At 42.6% G+C, this 23,281-nt stretch overlaps 1 long non-coding RNA gene across 1 annotated transcript in view; it reads right to left on the bottom strand.

Annotated features, from left to right (window-relative positions):
• Positions 1–11,166, bottom strand: part of LOC127023248 (uncharacterized) — a 205,868-nt gene extending 194,702 nt beyond the window's left edge. Inside the window, exon 1 of the long non-coding RNA XR_007767416.1 lies at positions 11,095–11,166. This is a non-coding gene — a long non-coding RNA (uncharacterized LOC127023248). The remainder of the gene's footprint in view (positions 1–11,094) is intronic.
• Between the last annotated feature and the right edge of the window lie 12,115 nt (positions 11,167–23,281).

The raw sequence follows: 23,281 nt of genomic DNA, 5'->3' as shown, positions 1-23,281 counted from the left end.
CAAAAGGCATCTGCATTTCAAACAAGGAGCGTATATTGGCCTTAGTCCTACTATTTACTTGTACAAGTAGGCCTTTGCACCCAGACGAGTATCTACAAAAGTCAGTGGGTGTTAAGGGCTGCCTGTTCTAACCTGGATGCAGAACAAGGTCTACATTTTATTAATTGCGTATACTTTTTCTGATCCATAATCACATAAGCTATTTATTAGATCATGCAACCAATATTTTCTTATTGCCCTTGCTGTCAGGAAGAGAATTCTGTAGCGTAAGAGCAGCAGAGTTTATTGTATCAGTTTCACCACTCAATCTGGTCTAGTTCTTTATAGCACTTCATAGTGTTGGCCCACAGTATTTGAAATTTAGGCAAAAAAAGGCAACTTTGCCAAGGAGTTTCACCCTTCCTCCATTGCACAACAAACTAACAATTAGCTGTTATGCAAGTTTCTGCTCACCATGAAGTGTGCACTGCTTTCAGTTTGCCTAAGACAGCAAGCACACAGGAGCCAAAATTGAAATTATATTAATACATTGTACTCTTGACCTAAAGGCTGAGCTCCCTGTACTGATCACCATTGCTTTCAACAAGGATTTTGTATCACGTGTGAAACTGCTGTACATCTGAAGATAACGCTTCGCTTTACACCCGCATCTCTGTGGCTTCCACTTCCACATCACACCAACCAAGCACTTTAACATTCAGAATAGAGACAGCCAGGTTTGAGCCATGACACCTCCAGCAGGCTCTGCCTTTGCCCTGGCCCTGCATAACTGCTCACTGCATTACCAGGATAAGGGCACTCGGGGCCAAATCCCCAGCTGTTCTCAAACCACACTGGCATGCCACCTATAGGGCTGATTACCCCCCAAAAATGGATCTCCAAGCACAATTGTATATTCAAGCTTTTTCACTGGAACAAGGGATTTATTTCCAGTAGGAATGGGCACAAGTGACTGAAGGGCCAGCTCAACAAAACAGAACTACCAAACTGCCTTATGCTCTGTCGGACTCCCATGGTGGGGCTATAACTTCATTGCTCCCACCAATTCCGTCCAAATATGCTCTCTGTTGAGCACCCCAGTCCCTGCGCAGCACAGTAGCTCACCAGCAGCAGGCTAAGCCACATATGTGCTATTCCTACGCTCGTACAATTCTGCCATCTCCATCTAATCAGTGTGAGCTTGGCCTGCACACAGCTCCCCTGCTAACCCATGGTGATTGCGTAGCTCCTGCTTTTGCCCGATGATCTTATTTGCTATGTCCTGTCACCCACCTGTAGTCTGTGATGAGCTGTGACCATCGCCAGGGAGCTAGGTGGTTCAAATAGGACATGCTAGGGTTGCAAAACACATTACCAGGGAGATGTTCTTATCACAAGCAGTTTTTACAGCAATAGCCCTGAGAAATGCCATCAGAGAAGAAGAGATGACTCAGTCTTGTACAGACACTTTACACATCCAGACATTCTTGCATATGAGAATCTACTGCACATAAAAAGTGACCTCTGACTTTTTGTGCCTCTCCTCTACACTGTCATAAACAAGAATATCATTGAGAGAGGCTGTCAACTTATGTTTAGCCCAGTTTTCTATTTTGTTTAAAAATAAGTCCTCCGTAAAGCATAAGATGAATAGAATTAAGAAAACAATTCTTTAAAACAAAACAAAAAATTGTGCTGTTGCCTTTCAAACCCTTACCCTGTAGCACTGAAAACTTGGAACTGTCCACAAATGAATACGAGACTGACATGATATTTATTATCCAAGCTTAAAATAGCACAGAACAAACAGAATACAAATCATGGCAAGTAAAAATTAATTTAAAAATTCAATTTAATAATCTAACAGTTTAGGGGCAATATGTGGTTTATATTGGCAGTGGCCTTTTAATCTTGCAAATCATATAATTAAGAAAACTTAATTAGTAAAAGCAGTGTTTGAATATTAGAGCTGTGAAAATATCTCAGAAAAAATGCAAGTATTGGCTTGAACTTTTTTTAAGCCTTAGTTCTGTGTCTGCTTGCACTTCTATTAAGATAAATAAAAGGCAGGAATAAATAAATGGCAGAAGTATTCAGGAGATTGTGAAGTTAGAATATTCACAAAACCCAAAATTGTAACTGCTTGCACAAGGGCCTGAGGCACAGCCCAGCAATGAGAAGCAGCAGCACAGTGTGTCCTGCTTCTCCACGAAATCTCCCATCACAGCCAGGCCAGCAATGAGAACGGGTGATTCCTTGAGTGAGCACAGGCCTCCTCTCTCCCCACCACCCATCTCAAAAAGCATGCAAACTACTCAGCCATGAAGAGAAACTAAATAAAATAAAGACAGCTGCCTGATTAGGAAAAGTTGCACGCATGTCTATTTGGAGAGAGCCCTGACTTGTTTCATACGCCCAAAGGAGAACAACAACAACAACAAAAAGGCTTCTGGCAATTTTCAATCTTAGAAACCCAAGTTAGCTTCAGACCTGCATTTGAGCTAAAAGGCACCAACACGCCATCATGCCTCCCTCTCAGGAGAGATGCGTGAGATTCTCACAAGCTGCAAGTCCTCAGAGCTAAGACATTTATCTCCAGCCCAGCCCAGCCAGCTTTTAAAAGTTCAAAAACTATTAAACTCACATTTCCTTTCTTGGCCAGGTAGTCAAGGAGAATCTATACAACATGGAAACTCCGAAGACTTTGTGCATGCAAATGATACAGGCATTGAAATAATTACATCCACAGGCAATATTCACACTATCCTTGCAGCTTTAGACAGAAGGGGGAAAAAAATATCAAACAAAAAAATCATAACTCTGTTAAGTACCAAAACGTTCTCATCTATAAAATCCCAGGGAGACATTTCTCTGCCTCAGAAAACCAGAAGTCTGGTTCACTTGCTACTGGGCCACTCTAATATTGCAGAAAAGTTAGAGTTTGCAGCAAACCATCTTAAACAGACAGAGGGCTTGACTACGTTTAAAGTTTCTTTTGCAATATTTGCTCAAGAGAGCTTTTATTATTGCTGTTCTGCTTTGGGACATGTACTGTATTTTTCTAAAGAGATGATTTATCATTGCCTTCAAAAAATAAAGAAACTTTGTTATTATTCTTAAATTGATCCGATTGCTTTGTTTCTGGGGGACAATTCAGTGATTTTCATTTGCTTTATGGACCATTTCCAGTACAAGAATGAAGTTAGGAACCCAAAGCTGATCCAAATTTTTCCCAACAAGCCCCAGGACCTTCAAGTGTTTCAGTCTCTCTTGTGCCCTTCAAGCTGTGTCCTACTTAATTTGCACAGAACAAGGGCCCTCAAAACCCACATGTAATCCAGGGCTTCACCCTGCATCTATCCTTCCCCATCTGAGTTTTTTATCCTGTGCCTTTGGAAGGAAGTCAGCAACAACTACAGCAAACTGTGTTTTTTAAAAATAAAAATAAAGACACAGAATATTGTTCTTGGAGCCCTGATTCTTATTCTTGTAAAACAGAGGTCATTCCAAGTAAATGTAACAGAGACAGATGACTTCTGCTGTAAGTCATACCACTGGGTTATTAATTGTAGCAGAAATAAAGAGTGACTGCTAGGTAGCATTAGATGTATTTACCATACAAGTCACATGGCATTTTGAGGTCTCTAACAGTAGTGGGAGGTTCGTGTATTGGTGGTTAAAGCAGCACAGAGAAGCTCTTAGCTTTTCCGCTCACTCAGCCCCCATATCCCCTCGCAGTTTGGGTGAGTGTCAGGGCTTTCCCATATATCTTAAAACCCTCCTGCATAAGGAGCTAATGGGCAGCAGTTATTCTGTACGTCAAACGCCTTTTCAACGAGCTCCTTTTTTTGACTCGTTATCTGAAGAGTGCGGTGGTGCTTGGCAGTTGACATCCAGCCTGAAATAATGACATATTAAAGGCTTTAATCTCCTATAATTGGGAAAGGTTTCCAAAGAAAACAGAGGTGTACTAATAGCACGTCCCCATCTTGAATGGGTATTACCCAAACAGATGTCACCAAGTTAATCCAGGTGAGCCACTCTGTTCTACAGTCAGAAAGCAGGGCAAAGTTGTCTGCTTCTCAGACAGACCCTGCTCTATCTATGCAGACACCTGCGCTAAGAGTGTATCCTGTTCATTTAACCTTTTTCTCTTCCTGCAAGTGTACCACATTTTACAAAGCAAACAAGACAAAAAAGATCTAGGTAGTTTTTAGTCTTTGCACATAATGCAAAATGCCCCAGTATTAGCTGAAGTATGAACGCCAGGTATGTGCACAAATCTAGTAAGATTTAATTGTGGATTTATTCTCTCAGCTGCAAAACTATCAGCATGCCAAGGAACACCAAAGAAAGGAGAAACAAAGATCTGGTCCTTATTTGTACCTGTCGGAGGACTCAAGGAAGGAGGCTGACCAACCCAAGAAAATTAACATTTGTTTCTGACAGGGATCTATGCAAAGCAACAGGGTTTTAATTTAGGGCTCTTTTCATCAGAATGATAACAGCTGTCATCTACTTGTGAGTGCAGTAATTACTGAATCTCCTATGTGGAAAATGAATACCTGATCTTTCATTTACACAATAATATCTCAATCTGCGGTCCCAGAGACAGCCAGCGACATTCCCACAGAAGGACTAACACGTACCCCACCCCACTTCTAAATTCCTGCAATTTTACAGCCAGCTCCCCCCAAAACCTCAATAGTTTTCATGTTCCTTCCAACAAAGGGCAAAAGAGTCTGTGGTAATATTTATGACCCGAAAGCTTCAAAATCCAGCCTGATTTATCCTATTCTTTCACAAGCTACTTGAAACATATCAAGTTTTATTAAGTAGCATGAATATCCTGTCTCACCTACAATTTTAACCTAATATTTCTGGTCTTATCTGCCACACACACAGAGAAGAGATTTTTGTTCCATTTGCCATTACCACACCAGCACAAGAAAATAAACAGGAAGCCACAGACTCAGGATTCAGACATCTTTTTGTTTTGTTTTAAACAGAAACATTTGTATATATTTATCAATCAAATTGTAACTGACCTGAAAACAGAGCTTGGTTATAGATCTGATGTCTCAAAAGTTCCTCAACTTTGTTTTTCTTTTTAAAATAATCAGTTCTGATCCGGTTTCTTAATAGAAACGAAATTGGATTTTGAAAGCTAAGTAGCCTGACGAAAGAATGCAATGCTTTTGCTTACTAATAGAACAGTCTAGCTAGCATCATTATGGGAATGAAACTAATTAAAAAAAAAAAGTATTTCCATCAAAACACATGTAATTGCACAGTAGAGATCAGTTTAAAAGTATATGTTTCCTGATCATTAAAACAAGTGAAGTAAAATTATATGTTTTGCAGAACTGCTTGTACCAGCCTGGGCTGTATTATGAGGCAGGGGGCCAAGAGCAATGTGCTTCCAACCGCTGAAAAGTACCAGTAATTCCTGTATAACCTCACACCTTGGAAAGCAAAAAGGTTTCAGTGTATTGTGTTGTTTTTTCATCAATTGAAGAGGATGTGGAAAATAACTTTGGATTAGATAAATCACTTGGAAACCTATTTCAATCAATCATTTCCCCCTTTCTAGCCATGCCCTGAAGATGTTTTGCCTACAACTGGTTTGCAAATGAGTAAGCATGTATCCCTTTTGCATACACTACCATGCAGCAGCATGCTTCAATTTGACAAAAGGTGCCTACCACTCCAAACTGCCTTCATACAACTGCTTTCCTGCTTAAAACTATCATGTAGCATAGATGTCTATCTAATTTTAGAGTTTGATTAACTGTCAGCACAGAAGCAGGGAGGTGGGAGCCTCAATGATCTTGTTTTGATAAAATCAAATGAGTTTCATGTTAGGCAGCAGATAAATATGAAGTGCCTAATTTATATAAATATAAAGCATGTGCTTAAATCCTATCAATTGCAATGCCTTTTCAGCCAGCTCTTGCCTGTCTTGATTAATGTACAGCTTGAGTTTTCAGAGAAGCAAAGGAATTGGGGCATTCATATCCTTCAGAAATCAAATGAAGCTCGGATGTACAGAAAAAAGAGTTTCTATGAAGAACAGCCAAAAGTCAGCCTGAAGCAGATGTCTGAAACAGAGATGGCCAGAAACAGGTTTTCTATTTGCAAAATAAAGTCAAATTTGAGTGAGAGTGAGAGACAGACAATATGATTCTTTTCTATATCAGCATAATTCAATATTTAATTTTTTTCTTCTCTGCTTCAGGACAGTATGTTCCATTAAACGTTTTTTGTTTCACCAATAGGTGGTTTTCTGGAGAAGCTGGCAAGGAACTGCCAAATAATTTCTTGACCATGTTTCATTTAAAGGAAGACACTTCTGTAGGAAAAAAAATCTTGCAATCCGGGAGAGGAAAACTAAGCTGACAGGCTTGCTTGGAATAAGGAATGATTTTTCAGTAGCTGAAGTTACAACCTTTTAAAATTACTTATTCTAACTCATGGTGCAAGAGTGCTTACAGCAGTTATTAAAAAAAAAATATATATATATATAATCATAAAATCAGAAGAACAGGGCTGGAAGGGATCTCAAACAATCTTCCAGCTATTCCCTTTCTCATTCCAGACTGATGTTTGTCTAATTTTTTCCTCAGCTGAAACTCACAATCTATTACAAATGTCCTCTTACTGTTAAACATGTTTTTCTGATGTTTAGCTTTATATTCAACAAATTGCTTCTTGTGGATGAACAGATACAGAGAACAAATTCTCTTCCTTCTTTTTGAAGGCTTGTAATGCCTTCCCAGCCTTGTCCGCAAGCAAACCAACCCCAAGTTCAATCTTTTTTTGTAAACTTTTTCCCAAATTTCTTATCTTTTTTTCCTTCCTCTCTAGACACTCTTCATCTGGTCTATATCTTTCCCAAAGCACAGTGGCTAAATCTGGATATAGTCTTCCTAGTAATGCTTTACCAGTACCAAGAAGAGAGGAAGATTACCTCTGATCTCTTCTGCATGGTTTAGTCCATTTATAATGTTTAGCTTTTTCTTTTGGTAACAGCATAACATCAATTCATGTTCAGCAGGTGCAGGTACAGCCACTGCATCCCTTTTTCAAGATGCAGACAGGTTTTCCTGCTGGGATCCTCTAAGATTAAGATTTGTACTTCAGAGAGCCTTGTCTCCAAAAATTGAGCTGAAAATCTGAATGGATGGTGAATATCTTTACTAATAAATATAAAACTGTGCATCTGCACTTAGAAGATGGTTTCCAAGTGTTCTGTAGAGACGCAATTAAGAGCGTTTGTTTGTTTTAAATATAGCACATAACTATTAACATTTTGTTCCTTATTACCTGGTAGTTGCTCACTTTAACTCAAGTAAAACACATGGTCAGAGTGCTACTAAGTCATCGGTCACTGCTTGTTGATTTAAGTCTGCATTTGGGTCTCAAACTTAAAAAAACAGTAATACAAGTGGGATATGATTTTCTAGTTTAATTTTCAATGTTACAAACAATATCCTTACTATTACAAAACAGTGATTTAAGCAACTACACTAATTTTAGATCACCATCTATGTGCAAATTTGCCTCTGAAAGCACACCTTAAATACTAGTCATCCTTCAATTTGGAGACTCAAAGAACTATTTCATCAGCAAATGGTTTTGTTAGGAGCACCACTGAGTAATTGCAGGCCTTCATGATGCTGTGCTGCGATACTTGTATCCTGTCACACAATTTACTATCACACCTAGGTGGTCTTTGAGATGGACATCTCAAAAGCAGAACTTTTGTCCTTTCTACAACTGTGGTCAACATCATCAATTCTTTCTCGTTCACTCAAGATGTAAGATTAGGAAGACAGATGGCAAAGAGTGCAGAGTAAGCAGAACAAATAAGCATGTTTGTCAGCTGCATGAGGAGTCATATACTCCACTTACTATTTTGAAACCCAAGACAAAGAGCATCCTGTGTACTGCTGCATTGTCCATACTATGCATCTCCAAAGCCTAAAGTTTAAACAAGAAAAAATTTACTTACGAGGTCACATAAACGTTAACAGCAAGTAGCAAGTGTTTTAAAAGGAATTACTCCTTCAGTTCTCCAAAACAGGAAATTTTCATCAATGCAGATTCCTGAAGTTTAGAAAATGACACAGCCCTGCTTTGACACCTGTCCTCCCACACCACCAGTCACAGTACAGCACACAAGGGACATTCCCATGTCCTGTTGCCAAATCCACCACTGCCCGTGTATCTAACAAGCAAAAAATTTTCAAAATAAAACACAGTGTATGACAGGTTGGTTCATTTGCTTAGGAAACGTCGATTTTCCCATTTGACATACAGTTGAGGAGTAATCCCACTTGCAAAGGGAAGGCAATTGCTCAACTGAGCAGGCACTGTGGCAATTTTTGCATAATTAGCAGAATACATTTAGTCTTAACCTTCTTCTGATGAATTCAGTCACACCTGTTTGCGTGAAATCAATTAAGAGACCTTAATCTTCTTAGACAGTTTCTAGCACTCCATCCACAGGTTCAGGCCTGTTTCTTGTATTGCGAAGTTTAAATTATATTAAAAAGAAACAATTATCCTATAAACATGAAGACCTAAATGATGCCTTAATAATTAAAACCAGTTACACTTTTAGTCTGCAGCCTTTTGGTAGCCAGACACATATCAAACAGTGCTGTCCACTTTGACTCTGATGAGCAGAGGGGTGAGCAGAATAACCCCAAAGCAAGGTCAGCATGAATATGTGTACGTGCCCGCCCCGTGCAGGCACGTGCCAGAACACACATTCCTGTGCCTGGGTCTGCTGAGGACTTGTGGAGTGATGTAAGGGTAAAGTCTGGTAACGGGGTCATCCAAGGAAAGGGAGCCCAGACTGCCTCCCCACAGCATCCAAAATCCCCCTTCTTACAGAAGAATTTTTGGGGAAGGACTTAATTTCACCTCACTTTAGGCATGTCTCTAAAATAGATATTGACAGCAAGTCAGATGAATCATACTTCAGAAGTGCCTGTATTTCTTCACTACTAATGAAGCCTCCACAAGAAGCTCGGGCCGGACATCTAGTTTGATGAGACAAATCTCACCATTAGCAGGGATGTACAAACAGCACCGATATCTAGTGAAAGAACAAGGTGTATGAATCCCTGCTCACCTGTGAAGTCAGAAGCTACCCGATTAGTTGAAGCTAAAAAAAGAATAGTGTTACTAGTCTCCATTGGGCATAGTTTGTGGTTTATAACATGAAAAGTCCTGGCAGTGTTTTATGCCAAAGGAGAATTTAAATCTCCCATCTGTGTTTGTTTCTTGGATCTACTATGCTGGCAAGTGAGTCATCCTAAGAAACCTTAAATTACTTTTCATCATACGTCTAACATTATGAAAAGCATTGAATTAGTGTCCAGAAATAGTTCAAACTGAAGTAGCAGTATGGTCTTAGGACACTCACAAACTGTATCTAGTGGGACATACATGAAAGGTGCTTGGAGTACCTTGAAGACTTTGGAGCCAAATCTCTGTTTAACCTACAGAGCTGCACAAGACTGCATTGAGGCAAAACAAAAACAATGTAAATCAATGGCTTTAACCAAGGAAACCCTGCCATTTCACACTGTCATGTGAAAACTGACCCACTCCACTAGGCCTTCTTGGAAGCTGAGATACTGCTCAGTGCAAATAAGGAGTTTCTCTTGCAGTAGCATACATGCTATCTTGCAAGCTATGTTCTTTACACTGTTTTTAGAAGGTGCATGAAAAAAAGGGGGAAGAAGAAAAAGAAAAAAAAGGAAAATCCCTTTTTCCCCCACAACATCTAGAAAAGGAAAACATCAAGTAGCAGCTAAAAATCTGTTTGAGATCAGCTTTTGGTTTATAAACTTTGGGTTTCATTCTAATTGTTAGGGAGACACATAATAACTGGCTTTAACGTAATTTTCTTTGGACTATCTCCCCAAAGCCACAATTAATGTAAATACCAGTGTCTTGTTAGTAATTTCCTTTCATCGGTAAACGCTGAAATGCAGTGATCCGACCACAAATCACAAAGCAAATAAGCTTGCAGTGCTCTTCAAGCTCCATTGTTATTATGCAGTTTGTACACAAGAGTGTTGATAAGGGAGATGTTTTGTGAACAGGAGAATTCTTTGACTACTTGGAAGAGTTTCATTACATGAGAAAGAAGTAACTCTTGTACCCTTCCAAGCAATGGAGATAGCAGCTTCTAGGGGCACTGACATGTAAACCAGCTTGAAGGGGTAAAAGCAGAGTCAGGTCTCAGGAAGTCAAGAGAAACCTGGTGTAGATGTGGGATCAGAGACCAGACTACAGTCTCTCTTCTCTGGTCACAAACCTTAAGGGATTTACTCTCGCTCATGCATTTTCTTCAGTTGCTTTTGAGGGGCCTCTAGTGATGGACGACATACACCCGCAGCAGGAGATGACTACCAGCCTCTGTCTCTCTTCTGTGTGCTAGGAGACCAATGGTGGAGGAATAAGGATCTCCAGCATGCACAAGTCTCAGTCTTTCTAGTTTTGCTATTACTATGCATCTTGTGTTTTAACATTCACTTGCTGGTACGTGAAAATACAGGTACTTTAATGCCCTATTTTCACTTTATAACTGGATATATGTTTAACAGCCAAAAATACACACCTCCAGTCAAACAAACAAAAGACTGAACATCCAAATAACTGAAGCAGATTTCAGTCTCCCATCAGCCAAGATCCCTCTTTGCCAAATCACTACTTCTCTGCCAAACACTCAGTCACAGAGAGACAGACCGAGAGAGAGAAAGATGCTACTAAAATATGCAACAGTAGAAGATGCTTTCCAGGGAAAAAATGAAAATCTTTGCCTGAAATACAGTTAGGGCACACAGAGCAAAACAAAGTCTCACTCCATGACCAGACTGCCATACTTGGTGTGGCAGGACCATTCACTGCAATATGCACCAGGGACACATTTCCAAAACAGCATTGCCTTTGTACAACTGCAGCCAATATCATTCTGACCAAGTACAAATCCTTGTTTTTAACTTAGCATTTTATAAAGGGAACAGTTCCATCCCTGTTCTTCCATGTTGCTCTATCAGTTAGTCTCTCAAGAGTGGCTACAGAGCTGTCACTTACCAGCAGGGCAGAGCTGTCATTCTCCTGACATGGCCTCAGGAGTCTGTTCCCAGGCAGGAAAAGTTGTCACTAATAGCTGTAAGGAAGAAGATGGAGGGATAATGAAATTAATCCCTTTGCCTTTCTAAGCAACCTAAGTAACATCTTTCCATATCTGAGCATCTTGCACTTCAGAGTCTACCTCTCTTCAGGGTAAGTGTGCAAAATAGGCATGATACCTTGTTTTCAATTATAAGAAGGGTACATGCCAAGAAGAGAAATAATTTGCTTGTGGCCATGCAAGACATTTGGACATGAGGAAATGAGGTGCACAGCTGTACTGTAGGCTGCAGTTTTCTGCCGAGATACTTTCGGAACTCTCTAACATTGATCTCTGCATGGGTTAACTTACTCTGCTGTTGGAAGGGAACTTTGCTTCCCATACCCCAAAGTGCAGAGCTAGGTTATTCTGCCAAATAAGCTAGTCACAACCAGCTCAGGTATCTCTGTGCTGTATTACAGTCTGCAGTGTAGACATTCATCACATCTGCTCAGGTCAGAGATTAGTGCCTAATCCCTTTGCCACGTTTCCCTGTAGGAACTTCACAGTACTAGAGCTTTGCTCATCTCTACAACCGATGGTTTTGCAAGGCCCAAACTACTTTGCAAGGATTACAAAACATGTTTGAACTTGTATATTTTCCCAGTCACAAAGGGTTGCTCAGCCCCTCCCCCAGTCCCACAGCATGCACGAGGGCTGGAAAATAAGCCAAAAAACACCCCCAAAACCCCACACCATCTTGAAAATCAATAGTGTCTCAAAAACTGATCAGATGTGTGGATGCAGACATGTAGAACATGAATTTATGATCCTTGTGTATTCTTACATTCCCTTTCCCCTGTCGTTTTTCCTCTAGGCTATTTCTATATTCTAACTCCAGCTCTAATTTGTACTCTGTTTGAGTTTTCATTATGCTCCTGGTGTAACAGGCGCACATCCCTTTCCATCTTGTTCTTGCCATGTAGTTAGAAGTGCCTATAGATGATTTGTAGAGGCTTGCGACCTCACTGCAGTGCATTTCTCAACATTAAGCTCCTCCAGCTCCCTGTTGATCCAAATCACTCTGAATTTTATTACCCTCCTTCGTATTGCCCGACTCCCTGACCCTGTAGTTTATGGTTAGTCCAACCTTCGCGTTTCCATCAGAAGACACTTCTCAGCTAACATTAGATTCAAGCCTTTTAGAGCTGCTGATACAAAAGAAACCCCTAAGAAATCCTGAAGGGTGGAACTGCGGATACTAACAGCACAGGAGCAATAAGCTTGTTCCCTAACACACATGATCAAAATGATGGATCTTGCCAAAAGTGTCAGTTGCCCAATTTTTGTTCTTACCAAAGCTATAGGGTTTCCTTCACACCCTTTAATTACTCAAGCCTTACTTAAGGAACGTGGTTCAAATAAACAAACATAAAAAAAAAGTTACAACAACGTAGCATGATCTTGACATACAAGATGTCAGAACCATTATAAACCCCTTTATTCCAGAATGATGTCTTTTGTGCTTAGAGGCATGCTTGCTATTCATAGATCTACTGCTCAGCTGTTCCAGTTTTTAGTTCTGCATAAATGCCCACTCATTATGTCCAGAGGGTTTTGCCTGTAGCTTTGTGTTTGTAGCCTTGAGGCAAATGTCTTGATGGCTTAGGGAACTCATAGCGAATGACCAAATAACATCGAATTTTCCACAGCAACGAAGCCATTATGGGACAGCATTTCTATGTAACAGCACCCTTCAGTGTGCAATCATTATAACTAAGGATTTAACCAGGCTCTGGGGACATAACAAAAATCACTTTGAAGCCAAAAATCCACAGTGAAATCTTAAGCATTAGATTTCTGAAATGCTTCTCAGAACTGCTTGAGTCAGGCAGCTTTGTCAGTTACAGTAAAACCAAGCGAAGGGGAAGGAGTTTTATGCACATCTTAAGAATGAATCCAAGTATTCAAACCTGTGCATGCAGAGCTGGGAGTGCAGTGTGCATTCATTGCACACACAGTTTTTTGCAGTTGCATATGGAGCCATCATAAGCACACACACAAGTCCTAGTTAACATTAATGTTTTTAAGCACAGAATTTTAGCTATTGCTAAAATTTCTAAGTATGTTGCTCACAATTTTGAGGAAAATCTGTAGTTAGGCTGTAGGAGATTACAACGAGCCTTTGTAATCCTCACAGCCCAGGGAATCCAGAGCCTGAAACCTGGCCCATTTCAGTTGGGATACTCCCCACAGACTAAGGGATTGATCTGGTAGGTTCCTGCTGAATTAGAGGTCTGTGCAGATCAGGTTTACAGAGAAAGAAGGAAAGTTTGTGATAAAAAGAATCAAGGATATAGCATAAGTGCTGGGTGAAAACAGTGTTGTGCAAGTGTGCTGGGTTGACCTTGGACTGCAGCCACCCACCCACCCAGCTGCTCTCTCACCCACCCACCCCCCCCAACAGGAGAGAAGATAAAATGAAAAAGCTCATGGGTCAAGATAAAAAACAGGGATATCCCTTACCAATTACTGTCATGAGCAAAACAGACTTGATTAGGGGAAAACTAATTTAATGTATTGCCAATTCAAATAGATTTGGATGGTGAGAAACAAAGATAAAACACCACCTCGCTCCCCCCTTCTTCCCATGCTCAACCTCACTCCTTCATTTCCAACTCCTCTACCTCCCACCCACTGCCCCGAGCGGCAGGGAGGGCATGGGGAACAGGGGGTCCTCCCTGCAGCTCCCTCCCCTTACACTTGTCCCCTGCTCCAGCCTGAGTCCTCCATGGGCCACAGGAGATCTCTGCTCCAGCACCTCGAGCACCTCCTCAGGGATGGCAAGGCTGTTTCTCACACTTTTTCCCTCACTGCGGGGCAGCATTTTGCCCTTTCTTACACCTGTTTTCAGAGGGACATCCCCAGCATTGCTGACAGGCTCAGCTGCGGCTGCTGTGGGGCCGTTGGGGAACCAGTCAGAACCGGCATGGGGCAGCTCCTCACCTCTCCTCATAGAGGCCCCTGCAGCCCTACCACCAGCGCCTGGGCATGGACACCCCATACAGCAAGTGAAATACAGACTTTGAGAAGCCATAAAGGAAGTCTGGGTCTCTCCAATGAGGGAAATCTGTCAAACTGGAAGGGAAATTATAGCTGAAACCTATCAAAACTTCCTCCCCGCTCTTTTTGCAGGCCAGACTGCACCTACACGGCTGTATGTTCATGCAGACTTGCAACAGGAGAGTCCCCCCACACCCATCCCAACCACCCTCAGTGCCGAGAGCTGGAAGAGGAGCTCATGTGGAAAGAGCGGCTGTTTTGATGGGGAGTGTGTGGAAATAATCATATGCGGAGCAATCTGTGCGAGGCAGCCCGCACCCCTCATCTACAGGCCTCATGCAGGCCATCGTTAATGGGCTCCCTGTCGTGGCACATGGGAAACTCCACTGGTGCTTCAAGAAGAGGAGGCAGGACACCTGCCTGCTGCACATATGGCCACTTTCTCCCAACAAAGGCAGGGAATGAAATTCAGCTGAGGACAGAGCGTGGAGTGGCATGGTTCAGAGAGTACAGTGCCTCAGTTCCGCCATTACTGGGAGAGCAAGAACAAGGCATGAGCTTCCAGCTGGTTCCTTCTACCCCTTAACACAAAGCACCCCAAGAAAGCCAGCATTTTACCCAGCACACATCTCTGAGGACGAGAAGCTGTGCTTTGGTAAATCTGCAGAGATGCTAAGGATTGGATAAGGGCTGCATTGATAAGGCAGGAAGTTGAAGCATGGATCAGAAATGCATGACTGCATGGAAAAATCAGAGGTGTACTGAGACAAGTGGCCCTCTTGTATAATAAGGTGATGTTGTCCAGCACTGGAATGTGATGGAAAAGGGGCTCCCAGCCACATCCCTCCCCAGTTTGTAACCCTTTCACACAAGGGCTATCATATTTTGACATGACTCAGAACAGCTAACTACAGAGTAGGGATTAATCTGACTGCGCATCTCGCCCCAGATACAGCGTGATTTTTGCATCTCCAAGAAGGCTAGATTAATAGCAGCAGCCAGCAACATCACTGTCACAACAAGTTAGTGCTGCCAAGAGAAGTAACAGGAAGAATAACCCCTATACTACAGAGGCTTACAAAATGATTCAACCCAGCAGCATCGCTAGGCAGTATTTTAGCCCAGCAGTGACTCACCATAAATGCTCACACGCTCCTCATGCTGGAAAACACTGTGGAAGTCTTCCCTCGGCAAGCCCTGCAACAGCCCTACTGTGGCCAGGCTGCAGTCGGCACAGCCTGGAAGAGCAGTTGTGCATTTTACCCTCAGCTTCTTCCTTCCCCAGGGATGCAATTTCCTACCTGCCTGGTGGCTCTGGATTTTAATCCTGATGGAAGAAAGAGTCTGGGCCTCGGGGATTTTTTAGGTACATATTTTTGAGAAGGGTGTACATTCTTTGACAACTTTCCCTTGTATTATAAAGGTCAGCTAACACATACCAGAGGGAACACTCTCCTTTCGCAGTGATTAAAAACAAAAAAAAAGGAGAGAAAGAAGTTTAGTTCTTTCCACTGTTTGCCCAGTTCAGGCTTTATAAGTTTTCGGGTTTCTTCCTCAGACACAAGAACCTTCTTTCCTTCAAACTGTTCTTTTCGATAAGCTGGGAGCCATAACGAAGTACTTGGGACACAGTCCCAAAGTTGCAGGCATATGACGGTCTTTCAAGCCTCAGAAATAAGTACAGGACACAAGAGTCAACTAAAGAGATTTACAGCAGCCAGACATCAAATCACCAGCTCCAGGAATCAGCTCTCACACCCAGCAGCAGCACAGACTGGTTTGCTTGACTCGTTACTGTAATGTGGCTCATTAAACTCCCAAGAGAGGATATTCCACAACATCCCAGCTCCAGCGCACTGTGTAAGAACCATGCCTGCCTTCCTGAGTGGAAGGTGTGTTGACACCCCTAAGCACACACGGATCCAGGCCATATTTAGGGTTCAGGGAACTGCATGTGGGAACCATGAGAAGAGTCAGCTTTTCTTGTGTCATCCTGATAACAGCAGTACAATCACACAGCCCATCCTGGATCTGTGCAGGGACACACTTTAAAAGGCAGGGATGTAAACCCCAGGGAAGAACAGGAAGAAAGAAGCAGAGATACAGTGTTGCAAGTTAAATAAGCCATATTAGCACAGATGTGGAGCTACTCCTCCATGCAATCTTCTCTTTCAACATTTTTATTTCCTTTTTTCCCCGTTTAAGTTTGCACCCTGGTACAAGGCAGGAGGATTCCCCCCTCCCCAACTAGTAATTTTATGAGGCTTATGAAATAAGAGATGTGAAAGGGGAGGGGGGAGAAGAGACAGTAAGAATTTTAAAAAGTTAAAATTTTACCACCAGACACAGGTCCAGTTCCTTGTACAACCACTTTACCTTGGCCATGCTGACAGTATAGGTTTCCTGTCCATGGCACTTTCACCCCAGGACCACAGTGCAGGCCCAGTCACACCCCTCACAACTCTCCTACGGCAAGAAGCTATTTGCCTTTTTTAGGCATGTCTTCTTGATCTGCAAAGTGCTTAGATATTTCACTGCTATTTATTTCAGTAACGGTTAGGGGCCCTAAATATGTGCCTGGTCTGACCATAGATACTTCAGATGTAGCTAACTGTAACAAGACACAAATTTACATCTTCTGCATCCAGAGCAAGCAGCTGCCACTGCCTTTCCCTCTGCACGGACAAATACACCCACATGCACGGGCACAGCCATGGACACCATTGCCAAGTCCTGGGGAAAAGCTGAAGACCACAACTTTGGGAGTCCTGCAGGGAGTGGTGGAGGGATTACTAAGTTAAATTCTGCTAAAACAAAGCCTCTCAGGAAATCCAATACTGCCTCTCATTCAAGTCTCCTCATCACCTACAAGGACAGGGCTGTGCTGGAAGCAGTTTGGTTAGTTCAGTTAAACCAGCTATTAAAATCGCAGCCAGTTCCTTAAGCAACAGCTGAAAATAACTTCTAGCCAGCTCTGCTGCCCAGCCTGGCCACCCCATTCCCAGGGAGGGAGCTGGGCACCTGCCCTACCAGAGCCCAGGAGCCCCATGTGCCCCTAAGTTTCACACTTCTAGGGGAGCAGATGACTGAATTTCCAAGCCCACATTTACATCCAGCCAGCAAGGACGTTTTTTGCCTCCTGTCCTCCCCAAAGCGGCAAATTTCTCTGCTTTTTTTTTTTTTGGATGCAGCAGCTGTAGCTAATGAGGTCCACGGCCATAGCTACACTCTGAGATATTTATCAGACTTTCAGAAGCACCAGCCATCATTTCCTAATGCATCACAGCAGAGACAATGTCCAAGCTTTGCAGTTTCCTGGAATTTTTTCCCCTCACCTCCACATATTTTTCTACTTAAGAACTTGTGCAGGATTAGCCCCTATGGGAAGCAGTAAGCCCAGCGCAGGAGGCACGTACAGCTGAGCAACAAGTCATCAGCAGCCTGATCCATGCAGTGGCTGTCGCATGAAATCCACTCGCTCCCAGCGAGTCAGCACTGGCCAAGTCTGTAAGTAAGGTGCATTTCTGGAGATCATAGACCATTTACTGACCTCTGCATTAGCATCCAAGTCACCCACTGTAATTAAGCAATGTAAGAACGCCTTGGTTTTGTGACTCGACAAGCTTTGGCAACCCTCTCCACGCCACAGCCCTGCTGCGGAAGGAGGGTTTTCTCCTACGTGTGGCATCCAACAGGTTTGGGGAAACAGCTCCTTCAAAAGGGATGAATTTCCCCGTCACTAGTCCAATATTTGCTTTCTGTTTATGGTCCTACCTCTCAGTTGTTTTCCCCAACTACACTATGACAGATTTCCAAATTAGACAGTCACCCTTGAAATCATTTCAAACCTAGTTACTGACACTGTCATTTTGGAAACCACAGGCTTCTGATATCGCATTTTTGTAAAGCTCTTTCACCTATTTTCTTCCCTTTTATGCAAAAAGAAAAAAAAATTTCTTCAGTTTTAATCTTGTAAAACACATTATGCAAATTTATGGGTTTTATGTAAGATGATGGCCTGCGGCCATATCACCCCTGGCCCCGGCTGTGATCTCGTTAGATCTCCCAGCCCGAACAGGCTGAGGCCTGCTTGGTGCTGGCTACGAGACCTCCGGAGCAAGCCAGGTGCTGCCGAGAGCCGGGTGGTGATTCAGTAGGTGGCCCCCGCCGCTGTGAGTCAGCACCCACGGGGTGCCCGAGCACAACCCACCCACGGCAGCGCACGCAGTGGCCGCGGTGGAGCCCAGGTCCCCATGTGCAGAGGCTTTGGAGCTTCCCCGTGTCCAGCACTGCCTGCGCATTGCAGCTCAGAGGGCAAAGTGCTTCCAAGGTGAAAACCTCAAGGTTTTTAAGAAAGTGGCAAGGGAGAACATTTGCCATGTCCTGACCAACCCAGACAAACCGTGCTGTTTGAAGCAATCCAAACAGCTGATTTTGCTCCCCCCCCCCCCATGTCTTGAGCTACCTGAGAAAAATGAATGGAAAGGAAATCCCATAATTGATTTAACACGTTTCTCTCACCTTTTTAGCTAGCACCCAGCCGCTCATTCTCATCTTTACCTTTCTGATGCAATTTGCTATGCCGTACCTTGCCAGCAAATATGAAAAAAAGGATTGATTTTAGCTACACTTATGTTGCTTTTTAAGACCATAGTCACACAAATCCTGAAGAATACCAGGCAGAGATCATTTTTACTTCAAACATTAACAAAAATCACTGATCACTCTGAATCCTTCCCCCAGTCTAGCAGTTTTCCTGGAGTGAATCCCTGGAAACACTCTCCACAGGGAAGTTAACAGGAGTGCCTCACAACAGCCTTACCAGGATCTTATCAACTTGTATCTTCCACCACACAAAGCCACTAAGTACAGGCGTTTATTTGCCAGACAATACAAAGATTTCCTACTGTTGGAACTAGAAAACAGTACTTGAGGCTCTGAAGGGGAGACCTTACCGTTTACATAGAAGCATGCATAATTTTTCTCCTCCTCTAACATCTTCACAACGACCTCATACACATGCAGATGTTCCCTGTCTACAGCCACTGTACAAGCCGTTATCAGACACCCACAGCAGACGAAGGAGAAACCTTACCTTTGCTGAAGCAATGGTACTGGCAAGTCCCAGAGAAGGAGCTACATCCCAGCAGTGCTCAGAAAGAGTTTTCAGGCTTATGTCTGCTGCACTGCTGAAGTCAATCAGCCCCAAACCCAGCTGATCCCCCTCACTTAATCAGATGACCTCATAGCCTAATTCCTAAATGTGCTTTAGCCTGGGCTTCTAGGAACTTGTGTGTGAAGTCTGGAAAACAGGAATCTCTGCAGGAAGGCAAAAATGGTAGCTCTAAGTAGTGCCTCTGTCCACATTACATCTTTGCCTGAGTCACATTAACTGGTTACAGTCTAGTTAAAAGCTATAAATTTTTAACTTAATATAATAAGACCTCAACTGTGAAAGGGCTTTTTCCTCTTGTGAGGGCAGGGCCAGAACCCGTCTGCACTGACATTTTCAATACTATCCCCACTGGGGTTTCTTGTTCAAGGTTTTAAAGAACCAGAGCCTCATCCAATATACTTCTGGTACTGAAAATACCCGGATTTGTGCTTAAATGCCAAAGGTTACTTGGCTTTGAGTCTCCAACGTAAGAACCCCCTGCTGAGAGGTTTGGTGGTCATTGCTTTCTTAGGACACGTGAGGATAGATGTCCAAATACTGGACAGTGGCTCCTGGCAGTTTAGGACCTGCCCTAGGTCTCCCTGAGACATTGAGCCATCTGGCTTCCTTTGCACCTACGTGCACCTTGATCTCTGAAAACGCACGATTTCCTGGCATTTCCAGCTCTGAACATCCTCCAGCATCTCTCATGTTTTCTCTGGATTTCACCACACCTTAGCCTTAAATATAGAGCACCGTTTTGGGGTAATTAGAGATTCTTAATTAATTAGAATTATAGATTTAAGGATTCAAAGCTTGACAAATGAGCTCAGGTAAATTTTGCTGCAAGAGTTGGAGAAAATTACTGGTCCCAGGTACCTGCCCTACCCCTCTGCTGGAGGTTAATTACTGTTTCTCTTGCACAGCCAAAAACACGTGTGCCTCCATCCCAGCCGCTCCAGCTTACAACTCCAGCACCCAGCTCAGCTCCAGCATCGTCCAGCCGCCAGGCTGCACCAAGGCACAGGCTGCGCTCTGCCTCTGCCCCTCTGTCCTCCAGCAGACACAGCAGAGGATGACCCCACACATGCAGCCCTGGCAGCGGGGCTCATGCTTGCAGGTCTTTTCCTTCGCCCCTTGTGGCTTTTTCAGGTCTGTGGTCTTCCAGCAACAAGCAGAGGTGCAACTGCCTGACGCAATGTAAAGGGCATCTTGCTACCTTACAAAGGCAAAACAATGCATTTCACTCAGTATGCCTCAAAACCTGCACTGTTCACGTGCTTTGGGTTTTTTTTTCCTTTCTCTATGGAGCTGATGTAATGCAAAGGAGGAAGGACAGGATGAGGACCTGGCAGAAGTGGTTTCTGCTCCCAGATAGGCACTGTTCTGCCAGAGGGCTGCGATCAAACGTTTTCTCTTCTCTCTGCTTTAGCATCCCTGCCTATAACAAGCGAGCTGGCATCATTTTAAACCATTTTCTGTTGTTACTGAAGAATTCTTTCAATTAACCAGAAATCATTTTTTTATTGTGGTATCAGTTGAAGAACACTACCTTTCAGATCCTCTTAGTTTAAACGGCTATTTTTCCCTCAGTTTTATGCCGATAGACCTGGAAATATAAGCTCTAAAGCTCACCTAAAAGATGACTTCTGTTATTATGTTCATTGTAGATCTCTGAACTTGCTGCTCTATTAATAAACAAGTGTTTGAGTTTCATGGCAGAGAGCGCAAGTGTCTGTATGATTAAGTTTTTAATTTTAAATTATGGGTAAAACCATACATCGAATGGAATATTCAGGGAATGTGTCATGGAATAGTAGTAGCCTGTGCACAAGGCCTTCAGAATAACCAGTTAAAAAGGGCTGTTAGCCAAAAGAGAGGAAAAATGGAATATTTGTGGCCAGCCCTTACACAACAATGGCCCCTGGAAACCAGCTGGAACATCCTTGTAAGACATGCAAGAACATCCAATGAATGCAAAATGGCATCTGAAACTGGGAGACAGCTTATTTATATAACCCTATGAAAGTGAAAATGAAAGAGGAAGAAGGCAGCAAATGATACAGAACAGGATTTAACGATTTGTTAAAAATATGGTTCCAGTGTAGACCCCATGTAATTTCTACAGAGATGGCCATCCATGCAGCTACGGGAATAATGTAACGTTAAGCAACAGGCAGCAGCAATAGCCAGGCACCATAGAAATGTTATGACAGACCACAACTGGTTTGGATAGCGCACAGATTTTGCAAAGACACGGTGTATCTGGCTGTGGCCAGGGTTTAGGAACAAAATTCTCGTTTGCATGGTTCCATATGCATTTCCTGTGGCTCACCACCAGGCCTTGTGGCACAGTTCCAATGGGACCCCAGAACGCTTGGCCAAACTGGCTCCAGGGTCCCCGTACAAAAACCTGGAAATATCAGTGACGAGAAACATGTTATACTTTGGAGATTTCTTTTAGTGAGAGGGAAGTATCTTTGTCCCTAACCTCATAAAGTTCTTTCAGTGAAGTAACAGTTTTGGGACAAAATCTTAACAGCACCCTATTTTTTTTTCTTTAACAAAAATATAAATAAAATAAATTAAAAAAAAAAATCAAGCTCTTATTGCAGAACATGTCCCAGAAGGCAGCGCAAGCCCACTGCCAGGACTGAGGCTGCACACCAGTAGGGCAAAATAACTACAAGGATGTACATAAACACCACATGCGGGAAAAAATAGAGAAGGGCTACAGTAAATAAGCACAGCAGGCTATCAGAGCAAGTTAGACCCATTTCAAGATGCATTGCTGGGTTTATTTGTATTGCAAAAGTCTGAGGGAGCAGAGGAACAGACAGCAGTAGGGCTGTAGCCAAGAGACAGGGTGAGACGAACCATTTGTAAATAACAGTAAAACAAGTGAAGGGTAAAGCAAAAACTGAGTCAAAAATGAAGTTAACTGAAATCAGTTACTAAATTAAGACAGAAGTTCACTCTTTTTCCTTGTTTTCTTATATATTACTAGTTTTGCATCATTATTTCTCTCTGAAGCTGTGAACACTAGAAAAAAATTAAGCAACACTGCCATGAAATCAGATGATTTCATGAGCCGGGGTCTTGAATAATCATCAGGTTTACAATTAATAACCTGTAACAATCAGGTTGCCTGTCAGGCGATAGGGTTGCAAAGGCCGTGCCCTCAGCTGCCGCAGGTGGAAGGAAGCAGCATTGCTGCCTGCCAGGGCTCCAGCGCTGCCTGGGAAGACCCCAACATCCTCTGATGCCCAGCTGCTGCTGCTGGCCAAGCGAGACACGGTTGAAATATTTTCTTTTTCCACAAGCAGTTTTTATACCGAGTGACACGAATTCAACTATTTTGTGGGTAGGTATCAAACAACATTTTTGCAGAAGGGCAATACTTAAAATGGGTCAACTTCAGAATTTTTACTTTTAAATCGTAATAAAGTAATTTTCCCTTACATAAAGACCAAAGCCAGTATTTTTCTGGGAGAAGGGCTAGGGACAAGATTGGACAGAGTCATTTGAATATTCCACTTTCAAAGGAAATGAAAAGTGGAACTTCAGAGGAGTCTTACATTAGAACTTCTTTTTCTTTTAGCCAGCCCAGGAATAGCCTATGTAAAGGCAGTAAAAAGCATGAAATATTGAGGATCAGGAAAAAGCAAATACCTTCCTGTGTGTTCACATAACTCTGTGCTTTTTAGATTTCCCAAGAAGTTACTAACCTATTACATTTTCCTTAAGATTAATAATTTCGGATGACAGACAAGTTCAGGTCAGAGTTTAACTGTTCTCTTCAGTGAATGGAGCAGAAGACATTGTTCTTGTTTCATATTACTGGCACAGCTTAAGGTAGTTGAGCCTCAAAATAATGGACCATCTAAAACATACAGTAGAGGGAAAGCATTAAGGTAATGGAAACTCAACATTTCTAATGTTTCAAACAT

The sequence above is a fragment of the Gymnogyps californianus genome, chromosome 17, assembly GCF_018139145.2.
Source record: "Gymnogyps californianus isolate 813 chromosome 17, ASM1813914v2, whole genome shotgun sequence".
NCBI classification, from domain to species: domain Eukaryota; kingdom Metazoa; phylum Chordata; class Aves; order Accipitriformes; family Cathartidae; genus Gymnogyps; species Gymnogyps californianus.
This window is presented reverse-complemented; position numbering and strand designations above follow the sequence as displayed.